We start from the raw sequence: 12,943 nt of genomic DNA on the forward strand, positions 1-12,943 counted from the left end.
TAGCTCAAAGGGTTTCTTATGGGACAAATGAGATGATTTCACACATCTACAATGCAAATTGATAATATAAGATGTAAGATAGATAAACTTAATTCTCATGAGAGATGGGTTCTTGTGAACCACTCCTCATGTAGCATGGGTCAACGAGTTCAACTTGAAAACTATGACAACAACATTATAATTTGACTAGTTGTAAAAGTAACTCATATTTAATGATCAAATGAACAATTTAAATTGGACACTGATGTTTTACCATTACTTGGCACCAAGAACTTTGGAGGACTCCATACCATTACAAGGAACATGTATGGGTTGTGGCTTTCAAGGAGTCACAGTTTCATTTAGCTAAGGTGACCATGGAGTTAGAACGACTTCAGTCTTTACCAGATTCTGTACAATCACGGACCGTGGTGTCTGGTGATCCGAGGATATCCATGGTCGAGGTTGATAGAGGCAGTGGAGATGAGGATATATTTGTCCACAACACTAGTATTGGCATATTTGGTCCATTTCCACTAGAGGTAGGTTCAGCTGAGTTAGGTGTTGCAACTGAGCATTGTGGTATGTTTGACTTGAAGGGCACAGAGACTAGTGATGTTGATTCTGTGCCCTTGGCTATATCATCATTTGACTTAGCTGATGATCAGTCATAGTTGGTCTGTCCTCTTGACTAAGAACACCTCCTATTGCTATGTTGCTTGCATCACATTCTATTTGAAAGACTTTATTAAAATCAGGAAATGCAAGGACTGTTTGTTGAGCCACTTCATTCAATAGTTTATTTGATAATTTTCTTAGTTGTAACAACTACAATTCAGGCAAATTGGATGATTTTCCACATCTATGATGCAATTTCATAATATAGGATGTAAGACTATAAACTTAGCTCTCATTAGATGGGTTCTTGTAAACCACTACTCATGTAATGTGGGTCAATGAGTTCACTTTGATTCATCATAGAAAATAACTCAAATTTTAATGATTAAAGTAACAATTTTAATTTGACGTCCAAAAAATGTGATGATGAAAGTTAAACATCATCTTTTTATCATTAACATGCACAAGGAACTTTGGAGATTCACTTGCCAAAATAAGGTTAATGTATGAGTTGGATGTATGTGGGTTTGATCAAGTCATTCACTATTTTGGTTGATCTTTTTCCCTTAAATTAGTTGTAACTGCTATAGTTTAGGCAAATTGGATGATTTCATGTATCATGAAGCAAATTGAAAATATAGGAACACAAAATTGATAAACTAAGTTCTCACAAGAGATGGGTTCTTATGAACCACTACTTAATCAACTTAGGTCAATGAGTTCTACTAAAAAATTATGATCATAACATTATAATTTGACTTGTAGAAAATTTCATATTAAATGATCAACAATTTAGGTTGATGTCAAAAAATTGCGATAGTGGAAGTTGGACACTGTTGTTTTACCATTAATAAGCACGGGGAATGTTGAAGACATTTTCTTAGGATACTCTACTTGTAGCAAAGCTTATTAATGCTATAATAGAAGGTTATACAAAATAGTTGATAATACTGATGTCGAACTTGATGAGATGTGATAGAATTATGAACAAAAAAAAGGATAACCAGAAATTGTAGAAAAATCAGAATTATGTATTTAAGCTCCCTTCAAGGGTGGGGCAATTTCTAAAGGACCCTATCTTGATCGAGCATCGAGACGAGGCTTCTACAACAACCAGTTAGGGGGTGCCTTCCTTACTAATGAATTTGTAGAGTGCTTAGTTCCCCTCCTAATGCAGAGTTCATTTGTGAGTATGTATTGAATAGACAACTCAATCCTTCCCCCCTACATATAAATCATGGAGTGGTAGATTAATAGTTGGAGGGAGATTATTGGAAAGAATAGTAAACTTGTCCTAAAAAACCTAAAAGATTAATTCCTAATATCTCTTCAAAAAGCATACAAAGAAATCACCCACAAGAACAAATCATTGGAAATAGAACTGTCGATGTTCAAACTAGAAGAAGACTTGTAAATACCAGTGGTAAGGTGCATTTTTGTTTAGTTTCAAATTAGAACCTAAAAATTATATTGAAGCAAGCCAAGATGAATGTTGGATTAAAATTTTGCATGAAGAAATAAATCAATTTGAGAAAAACAATTTTGGATATCCACTCCTAGAACAAAGGAAAAAAATATTATGTGCAAAATGAGTTTTTATGAACAAGTTAGATGAAAATCGTAATATTGCTAGAAATAACATAAGATTAATTTTTAAGGGATATTCTTAGGTTGAGGGCATAGAATTTCATGAAATCTTCACATGTGTAGCAAGATTAGAAGCTATAAGGATATTTTTAGTCTTCTTTGTTTACAAGAATTTTAAAATATGTCAATTAGATGTTTCATTTGCTTCTCTTAATGGATATCTTGAAGAGGAGATTTATATGGAACAACCACAAGGCCTTAAAATTGAAGGTGATTATGTTTTTAAGTTATAAAAGGTCTATATGATCTTAAATAGCCACCAAAGGATGTGTTGACAACAATCTATGTTATATGAGAAAAAGCGATAATTTTTTTGTATGAGATATGCGAAAGAAATGTTCAACTTTTTTTGAATAAATGAAAGTAAACCCATTGGTACTCCCATGGAAACAAGTTGAAAATTAAGCAAACTTGATGACCCACCTTATGCAAATCATACCTTATACATATATATGATTGGTAGTTTTTTTCATTATATAGGTTGTATGCTTATCTAATTTTTAATCTTCTTTGAAACAACTTCATGTTGATTATGTTAAACAAATACTTCAATGGTACTCTTGAATATGGTTTGTGGTATCCTAAACATGATGATTTTACATTATATCCATACACTACTGTTGATTGGGCAGTTGTGTAGATGGAAGGATAAACACTTATGGAGGCGCATTCTTCGTAGGAGACAAATTGGTGGTCTGAAAAAGTGAAAAGCGAGATTCTATGTCATTATCCATTGTTGTGATAAAATATATTGTGCCCTCTACTTTTTTTACTCAAGTTATATGGAAGGTTCATATGTTGAAAGACATTAATACGAAAGTCTCTAAGCCAATGCATATATTTTGTGATAATACTAGCATTATCAATATCTCCAAAAATCCTACCATACATTTTCATATAGATATCAGATATAATTTTCTCGGAGAAAACAATTTGACAAATGATGTCATTCTAGATTACATGGCTTCAAATGAACAAGTGGCTGATATTTTTATAAAAGCTGTGAACTAATTCTGTAAACACGGGAGATGACCAACCAATAAGGGGCACCGAGCTTAGCAAAAAACAAGAAGCCAAGTGACAGTAGGGAGTGTTGATTTAGCTCGACACCTATAGTGATCGAGTAGCTCGGTCAACTCTGCGACTTGGTTCGCACACGGGAATCGGTAGACACTAAGCCGACCTAATTTGGTTAACAAAGGAAATCGAGTGAGCTTGGAGAACTCAGTCAAGTAGGGATTGAGAAAGCTTGGTTGATACAATGACTGAGTGAGCTCGGTTAATACTCCTAGGCGAAGGATGCTCGATCAACACACGAACATAACAAAGACTAAGCTAAGAGGAAAGGACTCGGTTAACAAGGAATCAAGCTTGATGGTAACTAACTAACAGTCTGGTCTATCCACCATTAAAACACAGAGATAATAGTACAGACTTGCAACTCTATTTTGTCCAAATACGAAACATAATGAGGAACAAATAGAAATGAAGACAACAACAAGCCAAACAACTGGAGATTGACTACTATGCTTGCTTTCTTACATTCTTTTCAAAAACTGATTCAGCTATTACAAATTTAGGAACATATGACTTCAAATTATAACAAAAATACATTAACCTACTACTTCTAATGATAATATGAACTTGTAGCACTAGGTGGTTGCATACAATAAAGCCTGAAGCAATCCTGCTTTGACATGGCAAACACAATGAATTTACTAAGAACAAAGAGATCAAATCATGTGTTGTTGCACACTCTGATCTTCTTCTTGGTTTCTTGAACCTTCCTTCTGCTCTCCAAATGCTCTGCTATCTTCAACTAATCTTTGTGTTCATGGAATGAATGAACATTCTTCCCTTTTGTCTTGTCTCAAAAACTTTCCCTCTCATTTCAAATTTGAACTCACCTATCGTGTTTAATGCTTCTATCAGGTAGGTGGGCATTTGGCTCAAGGGAAACCATTAGTTTTCAACACTCCCCCTTTTTCTTGAGCCAACAAAAAAAGGATCAATCATGATCCAAATCAACTATGCCAAGACATTTTCTTAAGTACACAAAACTTGCTATGCCCAATGGCTTAGTGAATATGTCTGCTAACTACTGCTCTGACTTACAAAATTCCATTTTGATTTCTCCATCCTCCACTAGTTCTCTGATGAAGTGATATTTGATCTCAATGTGCTTGCTTCTCCCATGGAAGATTGGATTCTTTGACAATGCAATTGAAGAAATGTTGCCACAAAAGATTGTGGTTTCGTCCTCTTGCTTTTCATTCAAATCTACTAAGATTCTTCTTAGCCAAATAGTTTGACATGTTGCTGCATTTGTTGCTATGTATTCAATCTCCGTTGTAGATTGAGCAACAATTGCTTGCTTCTTGGATGCCCATGAAATTTCACCCAAGCCCATATGAAACATATAACTAGAAGTGCTCTTCCTATCATCTAGACTTCCAGCCCAATCATTATCAGTGTAACCACTCAACCTAAAATCATTATCAATAGTATACAATATGTCAAATCCCTTGGTACTATTCACATACCTTAGGATCCTCTTTCCCTCTTGCCAATGGGAATCCTTTGGTGTTTCCATGAATCTGGAGATCAAACTTACTTCATGCAACATGTCAGGTTGAGTTGTCAAATACATCAAGCTTCCAACCATACTTTTGTATAATATTGGATTCACATTTTTGCTACAATCTTCCATGCTCAGCTTTAGACCTACTGCTATTGGTGTTGGGGCTGCCTTACTATTTTGTATTTTGAATCTCTCAAAGATCTGATTTGCATATTTTTCTTGAGAGATAAAGATGCCATCACACATTTGTTTTACTTCTATGGGTAGAAAGTACTTCAAGAGACTTAGGTCTGTAATCTCAAATTAACTCTTCATGGTCTCCTTGAACTCACCAATTAGGAAATTACCATTTCCAGTGAAGATTAAGTCATCTACATACAAGACAAGAATCAAAACCTTACCATTTGTTGTCTTGATTTAGAGAGTGGGCTCACCACCACTTTTGCTAAAGCCATTGCTCATTAAGTATTAGTCAATCTTGCTGTAATAAGTTCTTGGAGCTTGTTTGAGCCCATAAAGAGCTCTCTTCAACCTATACACCTTGTGTTCCTCACCTGCAACTTCTTAACTAGGTGGTTGCTCCACATATGCCTCTTCTTTCAACACTCCATTCAAGAAGATAGACTTCACATCCATTTGATATACCTTCCATTTGTATTGGGCTACAATTGCTATGACAACACACACGGTTTCTATTCTTGTAACTGGGGCATAAGTCTCATCAGAATCTCTACCATACTATTGCTTGTACCCTTTGATCACTAATCGTGCCTTATGCCTATCTATTTTTCCTTCAACATTGCACTTGGTCTTGTAAACCCATTTAACTCCAATAACTTGTTTCTTGGGAGGTTGATCAGTTAACTCCCATGTTTCATTTCTTTCTATAGTATCTATTTCCTCATCCATGGCATTACACCATTTCTTCTCTTTCATATCTTCTTCAAAATAGATTGGAACACTATGAGAAAATAATGAAAAATTAACTCTTGTCATAGTCTTCATCATACCTTTCATCTTGGTATATCTCCCTTAGACTTGTAGTCTTTCTTGGCAATAGGGAGGTGAGAGTGGGATCTAAATTTTCAGTATTAATGCTGCTACTATTATGCATACCAACTTGGAGTTGTCTTAAACTACTAGAAGTTGAAAATCTGCATGTTTGAGGATGCTTTCCTTTATGCCTTTGTCTGAAGTCATCTATATCTGCTGCTCCTTCATTTTGCTGATCACCAATTTATCTTCTTCATCAATAGTCAACACTTAACTTGAAATGCGTGAAGTTTCATCCACCGAGCCATCCCATGACTGATATTCAAGAAACTCCACATCTCTTGAAATGATGATCTTCTCGGTGATTGGATCATACAACCTATAAGCCTTTGATTTTGAGCTATAACCTGTGAAGATGCACTTCACACCTTTTTCATTCATCTTTTTTTTTTCCTTTGGCACGTGTGCATATGCTACACACCCAAACACTCTCAAGTGCTCAACTGTCCATGTCTGTCATAACCATGCTCAAGAGGAATCTTGTCATAGACTGCCATTGTAGGACACCTTTTTATCAAGTATACTATTGTTGCTACAACCTCTCTCCAGTATTCAGCTGGGAGTCTCTTTTCTTTCATCATGCTCCTTGCCATCTCAATAATGGTCCTATTCTTCCTCTTAGCCACTCCGTTTTGGTGTGGAGTGTAACTGGTTGTAAGCTCCTTCTTGATGCCATTTATCTTGCAATAAATTACAAAAGAATTGGAGGTATACTCCCCTCCTCTATCCAACCTTAAGAATTTGACATAGTGTCCACTCTCTTTTTTAGCTAGAGCTTTAAATTCAACAAATTTATCAAATGCTTCAAATTTTCTTTCCAAATAAGACACCCATGTCGTACAACTAAAATCATCTATGAATATCATAAAATAAGTACTCCCACCAATGGAAGTGGTTTGCATACAACCAACTAAATTAGAATGCACCAACTCTAATGGTGTCCTTGCCCTTCTAGAATTATCAGAGTTAAAGGGAAGCCTATGTTGCTTACCCAAAATATAAGTCTCACACTTGTCATATGAATTTACAATATTTGGCAAACCTTCTACCATTCTTTTCTTGGACAATAAATTTAAACTAGAAAAGCTAAGATGTCCATACTTGAGATGCCATAGCTTGGAGGGGTCTTTAATCACACTCTTTAGAGCTAATTGCTGATGTACTATTGTACATGCTTGCTTGAGAGGTGCAACAATGACCTGAGAAGAGAAACATGTCTCTATCTTCAATAGAAATATCAAGTTCTTTGTCATTTGGACTACTACTAGGATCCTCTTACTCCCATCCTTTTCATGAATGACACACTTGTCATTTTCCATCAACACCTTGTAAAATTTTTGAATGAGTTGTCCAACACTCATTAGGTTGTGCTTCATACCTAGGGTGAAATATACATTTTGTATTTCTCTTTTCTCACCTTGCTTGGTGTAGACCATTATAGATCCTTTGCCCACAATAGGAATGGTTCCACTTTTTTCCATTCTAATTTCTAATTTAAAATTCTTATCAATAAATGAAAAAAGATTTTCATTACAGTCATGTGGTTGTTGCAACCGTTGTCCAATTACCATACTTCAGGGCTACCTTCTTCACTAGTGTTGCACATGATGAAGGTTGTGGGATTGTTTACATTTCCCTTATTCACATCAGCCACACATTTTCATTCTATCTTGACTGATCACCTTGCTTCTTCCAACATTCACTTGCATAATGCCCAAATTTATGACAGTAATAGCATTCTACATTGCTTTTTTTGCAGTTGTTCTTCTTATCTCCTCTAGAGTTGTTTTGAGAGCTGCTTGCTCCCTCTTGATTGCCTGCTCATCCTAAACTTTCTCCTCCAGAATTCCTCTGACCATTTCTTCCTCTCCCCCTACTTCTTGAATTTTCTTGAGCTTTGAAAGCTTTCTCCTTGGAAGATTTAGTTGACTTGTTAATCTGGTGCTCATGGGTTTCAAGAGTAACCATCAACTCATTCATTGTCAATGTGGTGAGGTCCTTTTCTTCCTCAATAGTCATCACACGATTGTCATAATTTTGAGGTAGACTCCTCAATATATTCTCCAGTATCCTTTTCTCTTCATACCCTTCTCCATTTGATTTTAGCTGGTTTATCAAACTAGAGATTCTTGAGCTAAAATATGCAGTAGGTTCATCATCCTTCATTTGAAGGTTCTCAAATTCCCTTCTAATCATCTATTGTTTCACTACTTGGACTTTATTAATTCCTTTGAAGTTTGTCTCAAGGATATCCCATGCTTCCTTTGAATAGTTAGCTGCTGCTATCTTAGGAAAAATAGTTTATGTCATGGTTGCCTTAATTAGGCTTAGGGCTTTTGCATCCCTTCTTCTTGACTCCTTCAATTGAGTCTTTTGAGGGTTGGTGAGGGAAAGATATTGTGTTGGGTTGGTTACATCATTAAACCTATTCATCACAAACTCCCACAAATCTTTTACAACCATAATGGTTCTCATTTTCTTTGCCCAAGTGTCATAATTCTATCCATTGAAAGATGGTGGTTGTTACCATGTCTTTCATGCATCTTCTGCCATATCAAACACCCAGAAAGCAATGCCCAAAATCATGAGGATGTGGGGCCTTACAACTCTAATACCATGTAAAAACTTTGAACTTTCAACAAATTCAACAAACTTAGGAGATGATCGACCGAGAAGGGGCATTGAGCTTGACAAAAAATAAGAAGCCAAATGACAGTAGCGAGTGCTGAGTTATCATGACACCTATAGTGACTGAGTAGCTCAGTCAACTTTGGGACTCGATTCGCACACAAGACTCAATCGACACTAAGTCAACCTAACTTAGTTAACAAAGGAAATCGAGTGAGCTCAGAGAACTCAGTCAGGTAGGGACTGAGACAACTTAGTTGATATAGTGACTGAGTGAGCTTGATTAATACTCCTAGGTGAAGGATGATTGGTCAGCACACAGACATAACAAAGATCGAATCACGAGGAAAGGACTCAATTAACAAGGAATTGAGCTTGATGATAATCGACTAACAATATAGTCTATCCACCATTAAAACACAAAGACAATAGCAGAGACTTGCAACTCTATTTTGTCCAAATACCAAACATAATGTGGAACATATAGAAATGAAGACAAGCAACCAAACAACTAGAGATTGACTAATATGCTTGCTTGCTTACTTTCTATTCAAAAACTAATTCAACTATTACGAATCTAGGAACATATGGCTTCAAACCAGACCCAAAATATATTAACCTACCACTTCTAATTATAATATGAACTTGTAGCACTAGGTGGCTGCATATAATAAAGCATAGAGTAATCACTGCTTCGACAAGATAGACAAATTGAACTTACAGAGAACAAAGAGATTAAATCTTGTGTTCCTACACACTCTGATCTTCTTCCTGGTTTCTTGAACCTTCTTTCTACTCTCTGAATGCTTTTCTATCTTCAACTTATTTTGTGCTCATGGAATGAATGAACATTCTTCCCTTTTATCTTATCTCAAAAAATTTCCCTCTAATTTCGAATTTGAACTCACCTACAACATTTAATGCTTTTGCCAGGTAGGTGGGCATTTGGCTCAAGGGGCAAACTATCAGTTTTCAACAATTTTTACTAAGTCCTTACCAAAAGCATCTATGGAATCCTTGAGAGGTAGACTTGGTATCTTGTCTCTCAGCCATCTTCAATAATTTACTTTGTTCATGAAGATAGAGGGAGCTTTTCATGTGTATTCTTAACCCATTAGTATTATTGGCATTGCCATGTGAATCTATGATGCATAATTGCATATTTCATTATACTTTCATGTACCATATGTTCACTTGCCTGTTGGTTCTCTTGCAACATTTCAATTTTTCTCCTTTGGCATTGTTGTCAAAAGGGGGTGCAAATGGGTATTTTGGTTAATATTTTAGAGCTATAGTGAATTCTTGATAAGACATTGGTGTTAGTATTTCAATGCTAATGTGATTGAGACTATTGCAATGATATTGTGACTTTCATTGATTGCATTATGGTGATTTAGTGACAATAATTAATTTGTTCTTTCTATTGGTGTTAATTTTTGAATGCTATTGTGACATACCATTGCGTTGATTCAATGGCAGTAATTAATTCATGTTTTTCAAGAGATTCACTCACTTTTTATGTGACAATGATAGTGTGACTTATTTTCTCATTGCAATTTATATGCAATGAACATTGTGGATTTTTATCAATAGTTGTGACATTTACAATATTTGATAGATTTAATGACTTACAATAATAAATACAAAGTTTCTTGATATTTGATGTTTAGTTATAATTCTTTATTCATATATAAATGCATATGGTATTTATAGTGTATTAGTTTGACACTAATGTCATGGGGGTTTGTTGTCCCTCTTGGTAATTATCGACATTAATGTCAAAGGTCAATAAAATGATAGTGTAAATGGACTCAACTTTGGAATATGTAGTTTTGGTTTGAATAGAAATATTTATAATCGATTTTTATAAACAATGGTATATATAGATAGTTGATAGATACATGCACATTTGATTGGTATATATTGGATTGTTATGATCATGGTTTCTATGTGCACATATATTTGCATCTTTGGTATACTTTGAGAGGATTCAAACATATACACCAAGTTATCTTTGAACAAAATAACATTGATATTGAATTAAATTGTTACCATGGAAGTCCATTTGATGACATCTACAATATTGAAACTTGGGCTTTTCAATTGGCTTTAATACATAATACTCTCCACATTCACAATGCAGTGATAATATATATTTTTACTTGATATTCAAGAGATAATGAATGTGCATACACAACACTTAAAATATGATTCTTTGGGAAAATGGTTGTATATAGCTCATATTATGTCCATTATGTTGTCTTGTCACATGGTATATAATTAATTCTTGTTGGCCATAAAATAGTGACATCTTATATATATCTTGTCAAGAATGAGGATTGATATCTTATAAAAAAACATTGATAAGTTATCAATAACTTATTTATACAATATCAATAAGTTATTGATAACCCATGTTCTACAAGAGTTTATCAATAAGTCAATATGATGACTTCTAAAAGTTATATAAATTGATGATATCATATTGATATTAATATGATATCAATATTGATATCATATCAATATTACGACTAGAAAACCAAGCAAGTATCATATGACAAAAGATTGACAACATAATAAGGTTTTGATGCTGTGCAAATATTTGCCAAGTATGTAAAGACAACATCGTTAATCATACCTTTGATATTCTTGACTTGTCACATTATCATGACCTTTTACACCATCATTATATCGGAAATTTTTAAGAGACACCTTTGTGATTGGCGTTACATAATCTATTGGCATCATTATGTCGAGTATCATTGCCATTCAACTGTCAATATAAACTGTCAAACTTCATTATTATTTGATTTGAAGTAACACTTGATTTTTAGGGCATCAAAGGGAAAAAAACCTTTTATTTTGAAAAGCATATGGTTTTTCATTATCTTGAAGTTGTATCAAGTTAGGGCACGCACATTGCAATTGGGTTGGTTGGTGATCTTAATGGACTTGGGCTTGGGTTGGAAAACATGCCAATGTGGTGGTTATTAGAACATTTCATGAAACTGATATTTGGTTTTTAGTTTGAGAAAGGAATTTAGTTTGGTTTGTTTAATTTGTTAGGAAATATGTTGTTGTTTCTTTACGAATAACACAAGTTTATTTATGCTTTGATTCGAATAGATTGGGGTTTCGATGGTTGTTGAGAATAATTAGGGTGTTTATTTTTTATATTTAGTGAATTCGATTGTTCTCTATTTTTTAGCTAGGGATTACAGTTAATAGGGTGTTTTGTTTCTATTTTCTAAAATGAAATGATGCCTATGAAAAAACATACAACTTTGGGTTTTGAGAAATTTCATTTGTGAAGAGTTCATGGGTAGGGTTTGAAGGATATTTTATTATTATTTATTTACAATTATTTTTCATTGTTGATTATCTATAACACAAAAAGATTTATTGAATAGGCTTATAATCTTTAAAGAGTTTTCTACTATGTTGAAAAAATGTTTTAAATGATGTAAAAAAAAATTGTTGTAAGTCTTGTCTGTGTACTTCATGATGAGTTAATAATATTATGTTGTATATCTTCCATGATTACATGTAATCTTGAATCTCAAGAAAAATGAGATATTAATGAAGGTGATACATTTAGAAATATTTCATATTCTATTATTTGATTTTAGTTAGTTTGATTTGCTAGTGATGCATTGTTGATAGCCAATGATGCATTTGAGACATTTGATTTATAAGTCCGCGATGCATTTTTGAGTAGGTTTTCATCCATATGAGGTTTTTCCACACGTGAAAATAATTGTGTCAATTATGTGCATGTTCTCTTTTGATCAGTTAAGTTAAACTTATAATATCAATTTCTTAAAAGGTGAATTCTACTTATTATTATTAGATTTAGTTCATAAGCATCTTTTTTTGAATGAACCCAAGCTTTTCTCTCAATCATTTTTTTCTCTAATGAAAACTTGGTGTTCTCTATACAAAACTTATCTTCTTTAGTTCTATTGGATTTATGAATTTTTGAAGATTCAAAAATATTGTTTAATGCATTATATCTTCTATTCACTCTTTAAGGCTCATTGTTCTTTACAAAAAAAATGATGATATTCACTCTTTAAGGCTCATTTTCTTGTGTATTTTTATTCTATTTCTCTCTTATGCTCTTTTATTTTTACATTTTTGAGTTCTTCTGAAATTCACTTTTAAGTCCACACAACTATGCATCATTAAAAATTAAATTATGGAGTAAGATGGTGGAAAAAAGGTGAATACAATATGTGTTAGAGTGGGGTTTCCGTTGCACCAAAAGACTGATCTATCAATGCTCCATACAACCATTCAACTTATAGCACATAGAAGGTGGTTAAGCCCTTGTCACGAATCCCAAGGGGAGCATTGAATAAATTTCTAAAAATCTCCCCCTCAGTGTTACCCGAGGGCTTGAGGATTTGAACCTATGACCAAGCTTTGATACCACTT

This window comes from Cupressus sempervirens, chromosome 6 (genome assembly GCF_028749045.1).
Source record: "Cupressus sempervirens isolate cs-2001-9-10 chromosome 6, ASM2874904v1, whole genome shotgun sequence".
Classification (NCBI taxonomy): Eukaryota; Viridiplantae; Streptophyta; class Pinopsida; order Cupressales; family Cupressaceae; genus Cupressus; species Cupressus sempervirens.